Below are 19,940 nucleotides of genomic sequence, written 5' to 3' on the forward strand. Positions count from 1 at the left end.
ATATTATCATCTTAAATGTAGTCATTTCATTTTCTGGGTGCTGGCATGGCTACCAAGGATTGATATGAATGATCCACCAATAGACACATTCATTGTATGAATATGCATAAACAATAATAAAACTGACTAAATGTTATCTGCTTTTCATGATCACTGTGGACCAGCAATTCTAATTAATGTCAGTGATAACCTATTCCTCTCTGCCAGGGAAGGTCACTTCTGTCCCTATTTCTTCCTTGGTACTTGCTGGAAATGGATATCTTCATGGTGTCGTTAAATCATTAATCTCCAGGTTCTCATGCTTTAACCCATAATGCAATATTTTTTTTCCTTTGATCTGGAGAACCAGCTGTCCTGCTGTGATGCAAATCTGCCATTTTGTATTTCCTCCCCCATGTTTGTTTTTTTTTTTTCTTTTTTTTTTCCAACAGTACTTGATATAGGCAGTTAGAGAGCTCTCATCAAAAATGGAAGCTACTTCTTCAGTATCTCAGCGACCAAAAAATTTTTCTTTGGGCTTTTAGTTCTCTGCTTATTTTTTATTTATTTATTTATTTTTAAAGATTTTATTTATTTATTTGACAGACAGAGATCACAAGTAGGCAGAGAGGCAGGCAGAGAGAGAGAGAGAGAGAGAGAGAGAGAGAGAAGCAGGCTTCCTGCGGAGCAGGGAGCCCGATGCGGGGCTTGATCCCAGGATCGAGATCATGAGATCATGACCCGAGCCGAAGGCAGCAGCCCAAACCACTGAGCCACCCAGGCGCCCCACTCTGCTTAATTTTTAATCCTAGAATTCTGACTCTTTCTTTTTTCTTTATGTAATTCCAGGGTTCTTTTTATTATGCAAAAAAAAGGAATGTCAAAATTAATTCATCAGAAATTACTCATGTATCAGTTAGAATCCAATGACGAGAAAGAAAAACATAGGATTTAATTTGAACAGGGAAAGTTAATGTAAAGTATTATTAATTTTAACAAGGTAAAGAGAATTCTACATAACACTATGGAGTTGAGGGAGAGAATCTGAATTCTAGAATAATTTTTTAGTTTACTGATTTGCTCTAGTGGTATACAGTCTACTATTTATCCCATCTACTGAGTGTTTTCACAGCATTTTTCCTCTTGTAAGATATCTACTTGGTTCTTTGTAGTATGTAAAGAATTCAAAGTAACATGCACATGGGTTAGGATAAAATTGACTTCAGGAGGGATCTGAGCTTCCACTCCTACCTGGAAGCAACAAGGCAGACAAGGTGGAGTGAAAAAATACTAGCTGGCACTGTGCTTCCCTTACTCTTTCTTTACAAAGATCTGTTGGCTCTACCATATGAAATATAACCCAAATCTGTTCTCTTCTCACCATTTCCACTGATACTAAATTCTCCTTCTAGATTATTGTGTTAACCTCCTAACTAGTCTCCTCCATTACATTCTTACTTCCCCCTATAGTCCACTTTCCAATTAGAAGCCAGATATAAATTTAAACTGTAAATTGATTTACATGACTTTTTTCCCTCCAGTGGATTTTTGTCTCATCTGGATTAAAGTGCAAACTCTACCAATGGCTTACCTATGGGCTCTGTATTACTGGCTTTTGGCAGATTATCTTGACCTCTACCTCCTAGCACTATATTCTTCCTCATTTTACTCCAAACAACTCATGTTTTCTTGAATTTGTAAACCTAGCTTCTGTCTTAGGGTGTTTTCCCTTTGCTTAGAATGCTCTGTATCTAGATGTTGGCATGGCTCACTTCCTACTTTGTGTCTCATCACATTGTTGTCTCAAACCTATCTTCAATGGCAACACATTTACAGAAAATGCTGTTGCTGTTGGATCCCAACCATATCTTCTACTACTTCAGAAATGTGCAGCTTTGGTGGATAGTTTCCTTTATATGCAAGATAACTTGCTAATTTGTGTCCCTCTGTTGGAAGATTTACTCAGAGTACAAGTATTTGCTGGGCTTATGGGTGGGGTGGGCTGGAAGTACTACAGTTATTGCCCTAAGGAGCAACCCTCAACCAATTAGGGGCAGGTTTGGTAGAAAGACACCCCAGCTTTCTCCCCCATTGGTGGAACTGTTCCGTATATGTGCTATACTGTCTCTCTAAGGGTCTACAGTGAGATTTATCTCTAGTTTCCCCCATGATAACCCACTCAGGCATTCTTTTTTGTGGGGGCCGGGAGATTGAATCTCACCCACAGCTTTATTGAAATGTGATTGACAAATAAAAGTTGTATATATTTAAAGTGTACAATGTGATGGTTTGACATGTGTATACTTTGTGAAATGATAATCGAGCTAATTAACACATTTATCACTTCATATTTACTTGGGGTGTGTGTGCCTGTGTGTGTGTGTGGTGAGACCTAAGATCTATTCTTGTAGCAGATTTCAAGTACACAGTATGGTTTTATTCAAGGCATTCTTTTAATTTTTTTCCCCATTTTATTTTATTTTATTTTATTTTATTTTAATTCTTTTCAGTGTTCCAAAATTCATTGTTTATGTACTGCACCCATTGCTCCATGCAGTACATGCCCTCCATGGTCCTCACCACCAGCCTCACCCAACCCCCTACTCTCCTCCCCTTCAAAACCCTCGGTTTGTTTCTCAGAGTCCACAGTCTCTCATGGTTTGTCTCCCCCTCCAATTTCCCCCATCTCACTTCTCTCCATCTCCCAGTGTCCTCCATGTTATTCCTTATGCTCCACAAGTAAGTGAAACTGTATGATAATTGACTCTCTCTGCTTGACTTATTCCACTCAGCATAATCTCTTCTGGCCCCATCCATATTGATATAAAAGTTGGGTATTCATCCTTTCTGATGGAGGCGTAATACTCCATTGTATATGTGGACCATATCTTTTTTTATCCATTCATTCACTGAAGGGCATCATGTTTCTTTCCACAGTTTAGCGACTGTGGCCATTGCTGCTATGAACATTGGGTACAAATGGGCCTTCTTTTTACTACATCTGTATCTTTGGGGTAAATACCCAGTAGTGCAATTGCAGGGTCATAGGGAAGCTCTATTTTTAATTTCTTAAGGAATCTCCACACTGTTGAACAAACACTTCTCCAAAGAAGACATACAAATGGCTAACAGGCACATGAAAAAATGTTCATCCTCATTAGCAGTTAGAAGATTCAAATCAAAACCACATTGAGATATCACCTTACACCAGTTAAAATGGCCAAAATTAACAAGACAGTAAACAACAAGTGTTGGAGAGGATGTGGAGAAAGGGGAACACTCTTACACTGTTAATGGGAATGCAAGTTGGTGTAGCCACTTTGGAAAATGGTGTGGAGATTCTTTAAGAAATTAAAAATAGGATTACCCTATGACCCTGCAATTGCACTACTGGGTATTACCTCAAGGCATTCTTTATTGGCTTTTCTCACCTCCCCACTTGCTTATCTTATTTACCAAATAAGTCACTTGTACCCAAATTCTTATTTTGGAGTCTCTTTGGTGGAAAACCAACTAGTTATCTTCATTCAACATTTTCTATACCTTATTGTTTTCTTCTTGTGATACACTTAGGAGTTTCATGAGGGAAATATCTTAGAACTTGCTGCTATGTCTTCTGTGTCTTGCACAGTGCCTGGCTTGTAAGATTCTCTCATTAAATAACTTCTGTATGAATGATGAAAGAATTGGAGGAAAAAACCCCTAATTATTCACCCCCCTCTTTTGAATGATTTGCTTCAAACTTAGGAGAGGTTAATAAAAACTGGCAGCATAGTCTGACTCCAATATTTCCAGTGTAGTGAATGTCTTCTGCACTATGTTAGGTTTTTATTACCATTATTTTATTTCAACATTACTTGAAGGTATACTATGTGTTCATACTAAATATTATATTAGGTTATTTATAAACCTTATTTCCTTTAATAATTGCAGCTTCTCTGTAAAGTAGGTTTTATTATCCATAGTCTAAAAATGTGAAAATTAAGGCTGCTAAAGGTCACAAAGGGTATATGTGGAGGAATTGGTGCTTAACTCCCCATATGTTTGACTTGAAAGCCACTACATTTCTTCACGTACTCTACCTCCTAGGCAATTATTATACCTGTAAGAAGTAACTTTTAGTTTTGTGTTAAGCCAATTATAAAGTTTAAATTGTCCAAAAGAAAGAGAGATGGTATATGTCTGTTCCCAGAAGCTTTCTCCGAGTGCAAGAAAATAACTGTTAGAAGAAAGAACAATTGTATGAACTAGTGTTGCAAAGATGCATGTAAAAAGAACGAATTTTTATGTCTGGGTTATGCTCTGTTGCTTTGATAGAAAACTGGAAAGGAAGGCAAATAACTGTTAATCTGGGAATGTTGCAACAGATTCTGATACATAAATAATTCTAGTTACAATCATATATCATGACAGTGCCAAATGTGTCTAGTTACTACATTTGTGATGGCAGAATAATGGGGAAAATTTTACATTACTTGTGATATCAAGACAGAGCATTCTAGAATTTACTTCTAAAGTGAAGTTTGCTTCAGGCAAATACTTTTAAATCCAAGGTATGACAGCAATTTTTCTCCCTTTTCTCTAATTAAAAGAGGCTATTTACTTAAATCTTGACTTATAGGTCATTTAAATGAATAATATTTCTTTTTTTTCATATTGAACAAGGCTTAAAAAGAATGCTGAACATATTTAAATAAAAATTTCTTGTTGCCAAAATATGTCATTTTAAGTTAATAGAATATAAAATTATCTCAGAGATACAGAGCAAATAAGTATTTCAACAAAGAAAAGAAATTCAGTGTCATTCTTGTCCTTGTCTCGAAGGTTAGTATAGAAAGGGACATTGGACCAGAAGTCAGAGACCCATGGTTCGCTCTGACTTGAAGTTATAAGTATAATGATGAATATATCTCCTTACATTTCTTGGTTTCATTTCTTGCCTTAAGATTGAACTAGATGCGTTTTATGGGCTCTGTCATTTTTGACATTCTGTGATTTTACAACCATGTTAAAAAATGAATTAAATTGTTGATTTTAGGGGTGCCTGGGTGGCTCAGTGGGTTAAAGCCCCTGCCTTCGGCTCGGGTCATGATCCCGGGGTCCTGGGATAGAGCCCTGCATCGGGCTCTCTGCTCAGTGGGGAGCCTGCTTCCTCCTCTCTCTCTCTCTGCCTGCCTCTCAGCCTACTTGTGATCTGTCATATAAACAAACAAATAAATAAATAAATCTTTAAAAAATATTTGTTGATTTTAGTGGTGTCACATAGGGAAAGTTAGCACTCTAAAAATAGTATTAACTAATGTGAGAGATAGCTATGATCTAGTAGAATAATTTATGAAATTACAGTTTTGAGATATAATTTTAATTTGGACTCTGCCTTTCCAACTACTTGTGTGAAAAGAACATGGGCCTTGGAGTTAGAAAGGCAAGATTCTAATCCCACCTCTGATACTTACCAGGTTGGCCTTGATGAATTCATTTCTTATCCTCAGGTCCTCATTTCTAGAGGGAGATGGTAATGTATATCCTCATCAAAGTGAGGGGGTATTATATGAATAGTGTAAGATGAATTTTTTTTTTAAGATGAATTTTTTGAAAGTGTTTTGTAGAAGTGAAAATTATTATACTGATGTAAGATATCAGTATTGGTTAAAGGAGCAAAGCAGGAGAAATAATAAAGCCTTTCAGGATATTTTTGAGAGATGGTTTATGTCCCCAAACCTTGACAAGGTTGTCCTTTCTCTCATATTGGGAAAGGACTATTCAGAAATGTCAGTTTCTCCTAAATGACTTGCTGTTCTATGTGGTTCAAATGGAAAATAAAAATCTTTAAAATATTTGAAAAAATACATACTTAGAACACTCTGTGGTCTTTTAAAAAACATTTTTGAGCAACTATAGTGTGTTATACACTGTTTCAGACACTTCCCAGATGTATTCTCATTTTCCGTCCACAGTGACCCTGTGAAGTCTTTATTACTGCCTTGTTCTGGATGGAGGAATGTGGCTTAGAGAAGTTGAATAACCTGAGCAGAGTCCTATGACTGGTAAAAAGCAGAACCCTGATATTAATTCATGTTTTCTGAGATACAAAACTTACATACTCTGCCTTCTACTTAATGCTGCTTCCATGACAAGAGAAAAAAAATTTTTTTTGTATAATTATATTGAGCTCCAACCATGTGACAGGAGTTGAATTAGGCAGAGACATGATTTCTTTGAATCTTCACAAAGTTTCTTTTGAAGCAAGTTTTATTTTAATTTTAGAGAATTTTTTTTTAAGTCTTTACTTTCTAGAATGATGGTGACACATCAGTAAATTGGTTTAAAAATCCAATGAACAAAGCAAATTGAAAATAAGCAACAAAATGAGTTTAGGGTAATAGAGGGAAAATTAATTTCCTACCCTGATATGCACACATATTTTAATATATACATATGAGTTGTGTTACATATGCTAGCATTTATATGCTAATTTTTGGAATGAATGATGCAATTGTTAGCTAGAGAGAACTAAAGATCTAGAATTAATAGAGAGAGAGAGAGGATTAATTGTGAATTGTTAAAAGACAACTGAATGGGCAATGATTTGTGGAATATTTGGCTCCACAAAACCCATTTCAAGTCATTGGCCATCTGTAGGATTAAAGTGGAATGTAGAGAGAACAGTTATGTATAAAAATATATGTTATGCATTATCAGATTCAAGAACCTACAGCGTGTTTAGCATCATGCTAAGAATTTTTATACGTATTATCTCATCTAATTATCAAAACAGCTTTGCTGTGCATAAAATGTACATTTTGTAACTTTTGTTTTAGCAGTAAGGAATGTGAGCCTCTGAATTGGTCATAGCCGTTGCTACCCCTTACCATGAAAGTAACCCTCAATAGTGCCATTTCTCTTTCCAAGGAAAAGATAGAATATTGCAATCTTTTGAACTTCAGGTTCTTTTTTTTTTTTTTTAAGATTTTATTTATTTATTTGATAGACAGAGATTATAAATAGGCAGAGAGGCAGACAGGGAGAGAGGAGGAAGCAGGCTCCCCACTGAGCAGAGAGCCTGATGTGGGGCTCGATCCTAGAACCCTGAGATCATGACCTGAGCTGAAGGCAGAGGCTTTAACCCACTGGGCCACCCAGGCGCCCCATTGAACTTCAGGTTCTTAAGGACTTTTGCACTGGGTTGTAATTTTAATTTCTGTTCCAGTTCCTGCTGTCATTCTACATAACTTCACACTCAAGATGGTGAATGTCTGTAGTGTGTTAGCAACTGGACTTTATGACCAATCACTTGCTACTCCATCCTCCCTGCTTCTTTCATTTATTTTAAAGATTTTTATTTATTTTTTGACAGAGAGAGATATCACAAGTAGGCAGAGAAAGAGAGGGAAGCAGGCTCCTCGCTGAGCAGAGAGCCCAATTCGGGGCTCCATCCCAGGACCCTGAGATCATGACCAGAACTGAAGGCACAGGCTTAACCCACTGAGCCACCCAGGTGCCCCGCATCCTCCCTGCTTCTTATTTCATTGCTCAGGCAGGTTGCATGCACATGAACAGCTCTTTTAAAAAAAGAGAGGACTATAAAAGATGCAATAGAGAACACTTCCAAGGAAGGATAGCAGAAGCTAGGTGAGGGCAGGATTCCCGATACCCATCAGAGCATTTATATCATTCTACTATGTAAGTAGGTATTTGTTTCTCAGACCGTCTCTGCTCCTTCCTTGTGGGCCCCTCAGAGACGGGGATCAGAGAGTATATATTCTTTGTTTTTGTTACTATAGGTTCTTTTTAAGAGTATCTAAACAGAGCCTCAACATCTAACTCATATAAAATGAAGACAACAACCTCATAAGGCTTCTGACATCCCATGCCCATTGTGAAGTGTGACACCATAATTTCTCAGGTTATCCTCCTCCTATCATTGTAGACATGTAAGGAAAAGGCAAGAGCCTTTAGCTTTAGATTACTTTAAAAAATATTGCCATCCTTAGTCTGCATAGAGCTTACTCTCTTCTGATTCTGTGTCCATAGTTTTGCATGGAATCTTTACTTTCAAACTTTTAGCTGAATTCTGGCCCTTCTGCCTGGATACCATTTTCTTCTCTAAAGCTGGATGTTCTCTTCTATCATGTGCCTGATAGGTCCTGGAGGTTCTATCAACATTATTTTCTTTTCCCATTGTTACATAGAAACCGTTGCTCTATCTTCCTGCCTTTTATAAAACAGCTGTACCTAGGCGCTTATGGTGTTTGGCTATGTCATATATATAACTCTGGATGGCTCCCTTCTCCCAACTCCTGGTTATTTCCTCATACTCATCAAGAACTTTTGCTCCTGGCTGTTATTTTCTCTTCTCTTTCAGCTTGTGTTGTTGTTCTAGATAATTTCTGGATCCAAGTGGATGATCCATATTAACCTCAAATCTTCCTGACCTCATGGGCTCCAATAATTTTCTTTCTTCAGCTCCTTTACTACCAAAGTCATATGCTAGTTATTGCAGGTACCACGTTAACTCCAGAAATGTTAAACTATAATAACATTCTCTTATCCCAGCCTCTTCATTCCCTCTTTAAAGTGGCAGTTGCTTTCCTTTGCCTTTTCTTCCGGTATTCTTCCCTTCATGATTTCAGTTCTTTCTTTATTCAACTTAAACCAATAGGGCATCTCTCTAGCCACTCACTCTCTTTTCATTATGATATGACTTTTTTATTTTTTCATTTTTTTATTTTCATGGAACCTATCCTGAAAATATTATAGTTGCTTAAAACACAAACCTCCAAAACTTAACTCACTTTTTTTTTTTTTTCATTATCAGACTCATTTTTTGTGTGTTCCTTCCTTTTGGTGATATATGTCACACAAGCTAGAAACTTTGGTGAAGTGATCTCTTCATTTTCATAGTCCTATACTATAAGTATGAAAACAAATCATGACTTATTTTTTTTTTCAAAAAAGAGTTTGTTTATTTATTTATTTGAGAGAGCATGCATGCACAAGCTGGAGGAGGGGCAGAGGCAGAGGGAGAAGCAGACTCCCCACTGGACAGACAGCCAGACATGGGCCTTGTTCTCAGGACCTAGAGATTATGTCCACTCTGTCCTTAGCTCTTTTTCTCTTCTCACTCTACCCTCTTTAGACAAAGCTATATTCATATCATTTTATCAACTATCTGAATATGATTGATGCTTATTCTGTATCTCTTGGTTGGACCTTTCTTCTGAGATACTGTCTTATTTATCTGGCTGCCTACTTCCTTTCTTCTTATGGATGTTACATAGACTCTCAAGCCTATCAGCAAAGACAGAATTCGATGTCCTTTCCCATAATGTGCTCCTCCTTTATTCTCTATCTCAATTATTGATATCCAACCCATCAAAGCAGAAAACTTTTTCTTTCTCACCCTTCCTATATAGATGGGTTTAAAACCCTATATGCTTGATGTCTCTGAGATATTAATCTGTTCTCTTCACTGCTGCTACCATACTTCAGAGCCATTTTTTTTTAAGATTTTATTTATATATTGGACAGACAGAGATCACAAGTAGGCAGAGAGGCAGGCAGAGAGAGAGGGGGAAGCAGGGTCCCCACTGAGCAGAGAGCCTGAGGTGGGGCTCAATCCCAGGACCCTGGGATCATGACCTGAGCTGAAGGCAGAGGCTTAACCCTCTGAGCCACCCAGGTGCCCCCATACTTCAGGCTCTTAATATGACTTCATATTTAGCATGTCTGCTTCCCTTGTCCCCTAACCTTTAGTTCCATAGTACTACTATGTCCCCATAGTAGGGACTTCCCTGGGAAGTTCCCAGGACAAAAGAGCCTATAATGTCCTTTGATCCACCTGTAGTCCCTTGTCTTCTGGGTAATACCTATCCCTTTCCAAGATTTAGCTTGTCATTTATTTTCTGAAGTCTTTTTGTATCTGTATAAAACTGACTACTGCTTGCACTGTGTACGTCTTTCCAACATTATGATGGAAACAAAAGAAACCCAATTTATTATCCTTATTTGTTGGTAGGTTAGTTTCTCTTATTGGACCAGAAATTCCTGAGGGTATAGCCATGACTTATATATCTCTGTATCTCATTGCCTAGGACAATAGGCCACTCAATAAATTGATAAACTTTAAAAACAAATGGAATAGATACTGTTTTTGAATATGAGATTTTTCAATTCACCATTTTTCAATTCAATTCAACATAGATCACTAAAATTGCATTTAACACATGTTTACATTTTCAACCAAATCTCTGTAGTTTTTAATAAAGTCTCATCTTCTGAATAAATAAAACCCCATTTAAAAATATTATAGCTTCATGATCTTTAAGCAGATTCCTTCAATCCCAAGTGTGCTCTTTGGCAAATGCATGGTTTTGCATATATTACCTAATTTCTTCTAATACCAGGAGGAAGTTGGAAAGAAATTTATATGTAATGTGTTTCTCACATAAGTATAGCTTGTAAAAGTACTCCATCAGGATGAAGTTTTATGTTAATTTATAACACAAGGTTTAAGAAGAAATAGTTCTCTTTATTACTTCAACACTTTTCTGTCTGGCCAGATGGGTGGTTACTCCACTGCAGGCAAGTGTAGTGGATGAGTCAGTAGAAATGAGTGTGAGTTCTTCGCCTGCTGTTTACTGGTTTTATGATCTTGCACCAGCAACTTATATGTTCCGAATCTGTTTCTGTGTTTGGTTATTCGTAGGGAGTTGAAACAGGTTGAAGGACATTGTGTGTATGAAGTGGTTTGTATCCCACAGAGTGTAGGACAAAGCTTGGTGAAAAAAAATAGCATGAGGGAAAAGTGCATGGGTTTGGGCGTGAGCAGACTAGGTTCACATTTTGATTTTGCCACTTTTATGTGACTTTGGGCACCTTAATAGACATCTTAGAACATTACTTTCTGGGGCGCCTGGGTGGCTCAGTGGGTTAAAGCCTTTGCCTTCGGCTCAGGTCATGATCCCAAAGTCCTGGGATTGAGCCCCACATTGGGCTCTCTGCTCAGCGGGGAGCCTGCTTTCCCAAATCTCTCTCTGCCTGCCTCTCTGCCTACATGTGGTCTCTGTCAAATAAATAAGTAAAATCTTAAAAAAAAACAAAACATTACTTTCTTCATCTGCAACATGGGGATAATAATATCTACCTTCTCTAATTGTGGAGAAGATTAAAGGCAGCAATGCACTTAATGGCATCTGGTGTCTGGTCATTGCCTCTGTAACTGATGACTAGTAGGAATGAAAGCATCCAGTTTTTGAAATCCTCCATCCTGTCTACATGTCTTATATCCTTGTAGACTGATCACCAACCAGTCAGAAAGAGTCTCTAATATGGGTTAAGCCTCAGCTAGTATCCTCTGCAGAATTAGGTTTATTAGGATTTAATGCTCCTGGAGCTGTCCACATTCCTTAAAAACAAACATATGCAAAATACTTACTGTACCTGAAATTATCACATGATACTAATAAATAAAATTTCCATTAATTACTCAGAGCCAGCCACTATAATAGGCACTTTATTTGCCTTATGTTCTTGAGACTTCATGTCAGTTCTTGAAGGTGGGGATGATTATACTCTCCATTTAAAGATGATGAAACTTATTTACAGAAGTGATAAGCTTCATTTATAGACTAGAAAAAGGCAGGATCAGGAATGAATTGAGGTTTTCTGATAATAAATCCAGTGATTTTTCTGCTATGCAAGAGTGACAGGTGGGTCAAGCTCACTTCAGCACTTTGGCTATTTTTTCAAAATCAGCAACATTGCTGAGTTAATAAATTAAGCTTGACAAACACCAGTTCTAATATGTTTCCTAGTCACTGATCTTAGCAGGAGTCTTTATCATTGATAAAGGCCTAGCCCTGACTCAGGCATGAACCTGGAGCTGGGCCAGGATGTGAATATCTGGGGCTTTATACATTTGACTTGTTTTCCATCTTTCCATTTGGGAGTGCCATCTCACACAATCACTGATTTGTTAAGTTATTCAACATTTATGACATGTCATCTCTGTGCCTAAGGATAATAGGATGTAAATCCAGCTTGTCTTCAAGGAACTGAGTCAACTAGAGTAAAATAAGGATAATTGCAATTTATTGTCTTCTGTGAAGTCAACAGCATCATAATGGTGCTCTGTGAACACAGGGAAGGGCCATGGAGGACTTTCAACCAAAGATGAGCATTTTCTTGAATACTTAAAGAATAAAGTAATTTTGAGACAGGAAAAAGAGGGAAGGAGAAAAAGAATGCAAGTACAAAGGCCTGGAGGTGTTTAACATTAGTTTCTATTCACAGTTGTGAAAAGTTTGGGGCCACAGTTAGAACATGGGTGAGGGAAGAGTCTCCTTTGCCAGGAGGACTGGCAAAGGGCCAGCTCACAGTGGATATTATCGGCCATGGCAAGGTAACTGGAATGAATGTTGTGGTCAAGCAGGCATCATTGACATGTTTTAAGCACAAGATGAAAGAATCAGAGTAACAGTTTAGATTGATTGATGTGACAAAGAGTTGGTGGATATGGAGGGGAAGGTTTGGAGGAGGGATACTTCGTTGGAAGTACCAAAGGCCTAGTTTTAGGTGGTGGCAAGTGGTTCAAGAGAAATGAAGGATGTAGTCACTCTTGAAGGCTGAATTAGCGTAAGTTAGTGATTTGGTGGGATGTGGAATGAGGGACAAGGAGGTATCCAGATGGTTTCCTAGATTTTGTCCTCTGTGATTGTCCTCTGGAAGGATGATAGCCTCAGTTCCTAAGACAGAGAACACTCAGTAGGAGCAGGATTTATAGGAAAATGAGGACCACAGAGGGCATTATCACAAGCCACATGCATGAACTTTTCATCCTTAGCCTCTCCTTACCTCCACTGCCAGGGTTCTAGTTATTATCCTCATCACTTCCTACCTAATTGACTGAAGTAACCTCTGGGATGGTCTCTAAACTCTGATCTCCATGAACATAACCCTGATGGACCACTCTTCTGCTTACAAGTTTTTAGTATCTTCAAGATGCTTAGAGAAAACCGAAATTCAGAACTTTCTATAAGCCTATTCCAAGCCGATCTCTCCAGGCTTGTTCTCTACCCTTCTTCCAATCAACAGACTAATGTACCATAGTTGGAAGACCAGACACAAAGTGAGGCAACTTGAGAAGGGGTGTGTGTGTGTGTTTGTACGTGTGCACACCCACAATTTTTGTCAGAAAAAGTTAGAAAAAGAAAAGAACAGTACCTATTGAGAAGCTAAAAAGGTATTTGGAGAAGGCAGGCTCCATTTTGGACTTAGAGGTATAATTGGGGGAAAATGTAGGTGACAGGGAGAAGGGGAGGCATAGCTGGTAGGGAGAATAATGTAAACACCATGATGCAGACTGTGGGGGGGGGTTGTAGGAAGGAGGTACCAGGGAAGTGGCAGGGGAGAAACTGGCCTGATGGGAATAAAGGGTGAGCAGGGTAAAGTTTTAGGGTCACAGAGGGGCCAGTCTTTGGCTCGTGATCCAGTAGCATAGTTTTGAAATGTATATATTTATAGGTAGCTCTGTGTATATAACATGGTGTTTGAAAAATCAGTGAAAAAAATATTGATAAGTTAGAATAAAAAATTTAAACATTGACATGATGAGACCTTACATTTTCACAGTGCTTTACAAATGACAAGAGACTTTTACTGAGGCCCAGAGAGAGCAGTACTTTGCCAAATTTGGACTCAAACATGGGTCTTTTGACCCTAATTCCAGGTGTTTTCTGCCACAATAAAGCTGCCTCTTGCAACATGTTTTAATGTCTAAATAATCATATACTTTTGTTGGGTAAACCAGACTACATGTGTGGCTTTAGATGAATTGTGATTAATTTCTTGAGGATTTTGTTAAGCATCTCTTTATTGATTTTTTCCAGCTGAGAAGAAGCCAATAAAGAGGAAATAAAAAAATAATGCCCCAAACTACAGCTATAAAGGTTCACAAATAAGGGAAGACAGCCTAACACAACTAGAGAGGCAACACGAGACTTCATTATGGTTTTCCTCACAAATTGGAGTGGAATAAAATGACTTAGGGGCACCTTGATACCAGTATATGAAAACTGCTTAAAGTCGCGTAAGTGTAGCATTTGTTTTGGAATAACTCTATTTCTGAATCCTCTGGTCTCTCAGTCGTCTTTGAAGTGAAAGGTTCTGTTTCATGATGATTGTGTTGAGAATATATATTTTCAGCATTTTAAGCAAGAAGTCAGTGCTATGTTTGAAACAGAGTGCCAGGAGGAAATTGCCCATGCCAAGTCACTGGGATTTTATTGTACAACAATGTGGAATATATTGAGCTTGATTTTTGGGGGGAAGGGTAATTTTGAAAGGGAATTATCTTCTGAAAACATGTTCTTCTCAAATAATTGGGATGTGCATGGAAAAAAATCTGAGTTTGTGGAATGCCAGGAGTTATATATCAGCCATAGAAAAGACTATGCTCAAGGGTCCTTTCTGGACACAGAGCCACATCAGATCTTTGGCAATGGCAAAGATGTCCAGGTGTTTGTATGGGGGTTGCCAAGACTAGAGAAGAGAAAGAAAGAACAGAGTTATAATTGTGGATATGAGGAACAATATTTTCTGCATTTAATAACTACTATGGTAACTACTTTGATAACTATTACAGTGAATATTGGGTTAGGCATAACACTCTATTTACTAGCTCTCAGAGCAATTTTATTGTCTTTATTATCACTTATTCAATATATTTTTTTGAGATTGTAAACTATAAAAGTGAGGGCCATGATTTCCTTGTTCTTTTTATATCCCTAGTGCCTAGCATAGTATCTGACAAGTAGCAAGTGTTTAGTAAATATGTACAGAATAAATGAAAGAACTGCTTGGGATCTAAAGATCAGACCAACAGTAGATGGATACTCAAGGAGACAAAAAATATAGTGTAAATAAATGAGTTTTAAAAATATCTTTATAGTTGGCATACCATAAAATTCACCTGTTTAAAATACACAATTCACTGATTTTCAGTATATTCACAGTCATGCAGCTATTATTGCAATCAAAGTTTTTTAATTAATTTTTTTGAAGATTTTATTTATTTATTTGACAGACAGAGGTCACAAGTAGGCAGAGAGGCAGGCAGAGAGAGAGAGAGAAGGGGAAGCAGGTTCCTCGCTAAGCAGAGAGCCCAATGCCGGCCTTGATCCTAGGACCCTGAAATCATGACCTGAGTCGAAGGCAGAGGCTTAACCCACTGAACCACCCAGGAGCCCTGCAATCTAAGTTTAGAACATTTCCATCACTCTCTCAAAAAACTGTGTAATCATTAGCAGTCAGTCCTTATGCCCTTTCCCCCCGGTACACATACTCTCCTGCCCTAGGAGACCATGAAGTTTTGGCAGTTACTATATGCAACATGTTTGTCTGTCTGTGTGTCTACCTACCTGTCTATCTGCAAACAAAGAATTGTGTCCTTCTGAAGCAGTGGATTGTCTTGAAGGGATTTTCCAGTATCTTCACGAAGGATAAGAAGGGCCTGAAGCAAGTATTTTATTTGGAGCAGTCTGTTGAGATGCAACTATTGGTCAGATGGTAAGAGAGAAGCATCCCAGGAGGATCACAGTGACCAAGGGTTCAGAAGGATGAGGGAAGCTGAGGGTGAGGTAGGCTGAGGGAAGCTGATTGTTGTTAAGAAGAATCTCAACCTACCTTAGGCTTATTCAAAAGCTCACTAAGCTGGAGAGCTCAAGCAGAATCAACAAGAACTAATGCTGAGAATTGGAGACACCAAAAATGTGCTCTGATTTTAGATGAAAACCTTTTCCCTGCTCTCTGAAGATCTGCTCTAAGTGGCTTCTGACTCTTGGGAGTTGTTCCAAGGAAGGCAGAGGATTTGTGGGAAGAATTTTGACAGTTTACGGGGTACCTGGGTGGCTTAGTGGGTTAAAGCCTCTGCCTTCGACTCAGGTCATGATCCCAGGGTCTTGGGATTGAGCCCCACATTGGGCTTTCTGCTCGGCAAGGAGCCTGATTCCCTTCCTCTCTCTCTCTGCCTGCTTCTCTGCCTACTTGTGATCTCTGTCAAATAAATAAATAAATAAATAAATCTTTAAAAAAAAAAAAAAAAGGAAAGAGAAAAAAAAAGCTTGCCAATTCCTGTACTAAATAGTTGCTGTGTTACTGTTGCATTAAAAAAAAAAAAAGAATTTTGATAGTTCAAGAGTTGATAGTGCATCTTGGATGATTTAGGAACATTTGAATTGATGTTAAATCCAAGAGAAAAAAAATAAAGGAGAATGTTAATTTCATTTGCTTAGCAAATATTTGTTACCTACTATGAACCAGATATTAGTTCAGGCACTGGGGACGCAGCACTGACTAAAACAGGAAAAAAGAAAAAAAACTAACAAATCCCAAGGCAAACAACAACAACAACAAAAAACTCTTCTCAAAAACGTACATTCTAGAGGGAAATACAAGAAAAACCCAAGATGAGTAGTGAAAATGTACATAGTATGTTAATGACAAGGTTAAAGAAAGAAATTAAAATAGAAAAAGGGAAGAAGCAGAGGCAGAAAGGAGCTAATTTTATATAATGACCAAGGGAGGCATTATTGAGCAGGTGACAGTTGTGTGAAGGCCCGAGTAGATAAGAAAGAGCTCTCTGCATAGCGGGGAAGAAAATACCATGCTGAAGTGAAAGTCCTGAGCCGAGAGGTATCTAATGTGTTCAAGAACTAGCAAGAAGGCTGGTAGGATGGAATGGACTGAGGAGGAGAGCAGAGGGAGATGGTATCAGGGAGTAGATTTAAGATTTTTGGATTTCACTCTGGGTGAAATGGAAACCCACTTCTGTTTTTTATTAATTAAAAAAAAAACAGCTTTATTTGAGGAGTAGTAATGTGTAACAAAATCAAATCATTTAAAAATACACATTTTCATGAGTATAATGCCTCTCCTACCTTAGTTTCTTGACCTCTAAGTCCCTTTGAATATGAATAGAAAGATAGAAATTCCCAGTCCTCCTGTCTTCCAGGCAACACCTTTCTCTTCTTACTGTTTCTTTGTATTGACGCTTGTAGTGACTGGCAGGTAACAGAGAGAGAGGGGTCAAACCCTCAATCAAGCTTAAAAAAGAATGAAAAAATATCCCGTAACTGGCCTAATCTTCCTAATTTTTAAAATGGCCCAAAGGTTAGATCTACTTCTCATAAACCCCTTTTCTTTATTTCTGGATGACTTGTTATCATCTCCCCACTCACTCCTCTCTGTTTTAAAGGATAGAGCTCCTATCCTTCTCCTTTGGTGATGGATAATCTCCCCTCTCCGAAACCTACACACCTTTATTTGTCATCAAATTAGGCAGTCTGCTACTGGATTTATCTTGAATTTCTATTTTTCTGGGTAAGATCCATTCCCTGCTTACACTTCATGTCCATCATCACTCCTGCTAGTGGCTTTTCGTTTCAAGGCCAACTCGTGTGAAGAAGCAGTTTTTATTATTTCAGATAAATTACTGTATATGTGAAGATGTGTGAAAACATTAAGACTCCTACTAAAGGGGCGCCTGTGTGGTTCAGTGGTTTAAGTATCTGCCCTTGGCTGAGGTCATGATCCTGGGATTCTGGGATTGAGCCCTGGGTAGGGCTCCCTCAGTGGGGATCCTGCTTTTCCCTCTCCTTCTCCCTCTTTCCCTCTGTCCCTCCACCCAGCTCGTGCTCCCTCTATCTCAAGTAAATAAATAAAATCTTAAAAAAAAAAAAAAGACTCCTATTGAAAAGAGGTGAGTTAGAGGGGAGACAATTCATTGAATGGAGAAAGATGCTGAAATAGCCTCTGTCTATGCTGTTAGTGGAGAGAAAATTTAGAGCAACTTTTCTGACAGGCAGTTGGTTTATATATCTCTATTTATATCCTCTGTCACTATCTCTAGCTGTGTTTATAGATTGATCTGTATTTACACATGTGATCTTTGGCAAGTCAATTAACCTCTTTGAGACTCTGTATTTCATCCTGTAGAATAAGATTGTTTTGAGGTAATAAAACTATAGGTACAAATCATTTGGTATAATGCATGTCTCATTTTAATCACTAATATATTTGTAATTATTATTGTTCTTATTAATGTTATTATTGTTTTGGAGAATTTAGGATATAAAAGTTGGACGACCCAAATGTGCAACAGTGGTGCATTAGTTAAATAAACTGTGGGCTCCTTACAAAAGAATATCAGTATTTTTGAGACAAAATGTTGGGTAACAAAAAGTAGTTTATGACTTTAGTTCCTGGTGGTGGTAGAATGAATAATTTAGACAAATCTTACAGTTGAGGGCACCTAGAAGGTCTAGATAAAATGTAAAAATAATTTTGTTTAAAAGTATGGGATAGAGCAGTGGGAAATTAATAGCCAGAAACTACAGAGAAATAAAGCCTAGAAAGTTGAGCGTATCATTTGGGATCACTTTTCCCTAAGGGAGTTTGCTTTTTCTGGGAACTTATTAAGACCTAGAAGAAACCAACTACTTTTTTTTTTTTTTTTAAATAAAGACTCCTTTTTTAAAAGCAGTTTTAAGTTCACAAGAAGATTGAGAGATTTCGTTTATAGCCCCTGTCCCTTCAACACATGCATAGTCTTTCCCATTAACATCTTTCATTAGATAATTTTTTTTTTTTAACCACCAAAGATGAACCTACATTAACACATCAAAATCACCCAAAGTCCATATGTTACCTTACGGTTCACTGTTGGTATTATATATTCTGCAGGTTTGGAAAAATGTTTAATGACATATACCCATTATACATCACTCTAATATCATACAGAATTTTCCCTTACTCTAAAAATCCTCTGTGCTTTGTGTATATATCTACCCCCCGCACATGCCCTGTCCAGTGGCAGCGTTGATCTTTTTGTTGTCTCTGTAGTTTTATCTTTTCTAAAGTGCCATAGAATGAGGATCATTCAATATGTAGCCTTTTGAGATAGGCTTCTCTTCTTTTGTTAGTAATATCCATCTAAGAATTCTCCATGTCTTTTCATGGCTTGATAGCTTATTTTATTTTTTTTTTTTTAGCATCGAATAATATTTCATTAGATGTACACAATTTGTTTGTTTATCCATTCTCCTAATGAAAAACAACTTGGTTGCTTCCTAATTTTGGCAATTGTGAATGTAGTTTCTATAAACATCCATGTACAAGTTTTTGTGTGGACATAAGTTTTTGACTACTTTAAGTAAATACCTAGGAGTGTGATAGTAAGAGGATGGTTAGCCTTATAAGAAACCACCAAACTGTCTTTAAAAAGAAGCTGTACCATTTTTCATTCCCACCAGTGATGATTGAGGGTTCTTGTTGCTCTGCATCCTTAGAAGCATTTATTGTTAGTGTTGTGGATTTTGGGCATTCTAATGGTTGTGCAGTGGTATCTCGTTGTTGTAACTTTCATTTCCCTGATAACATGTAACTGTTACTTGCTTATCTATCATCTATCTTCTTTGATGAAGTATCTATTAAAGTCTGGTCATCTTTTAATTGAGTCAATTGTTTTCTTATTGCTGAGTTTTAAGAGTTCTTTGTATATTTTAGATAATAGTCTTTTATCAGATGTATCTTTTGGAAATATTTTCTTCCAGTCTGTGGCTTGTCTTCTAATTCTTCTATTATTTTTTACAAAGCAGGATTTTAAAACTATAAGGAAGTCCAACCTCTCTGGTATTTCTTTCATAGATTGTGTTTTTTATGTTGTATCTAAAATGGCCTCACCATAACCAAGGTCATCCAGGTTTCCTCCTTTGTTATCTCCTAGGTATTTTATAGTTTCATATTTTACATTCAGGTCTCTGATTCATCTTGAGTTAGTCTTGTGAAAAGCTGTTAGATCTATGTCTAGATTCTTTTTTTTTTTTTAAGTTGGCATGTGGATATCTTATTCCAATACCATTTGTTGAAGAGAATGTCTTTGCTCCACTGCATTGCCTTTGCTC

This window comes from Mustela nivalis (assembly GCF_964662115.1).
Source record: "Mustela nivalis genome assembly, chromosome: 9".
Classification (NCBI taxonomy): domain Eukaryota; kingdom Metazoa; phylum Chordata; class Mammalia; order Carnivora; family Mustelidae; genus Mustela; species Mustela nivalis.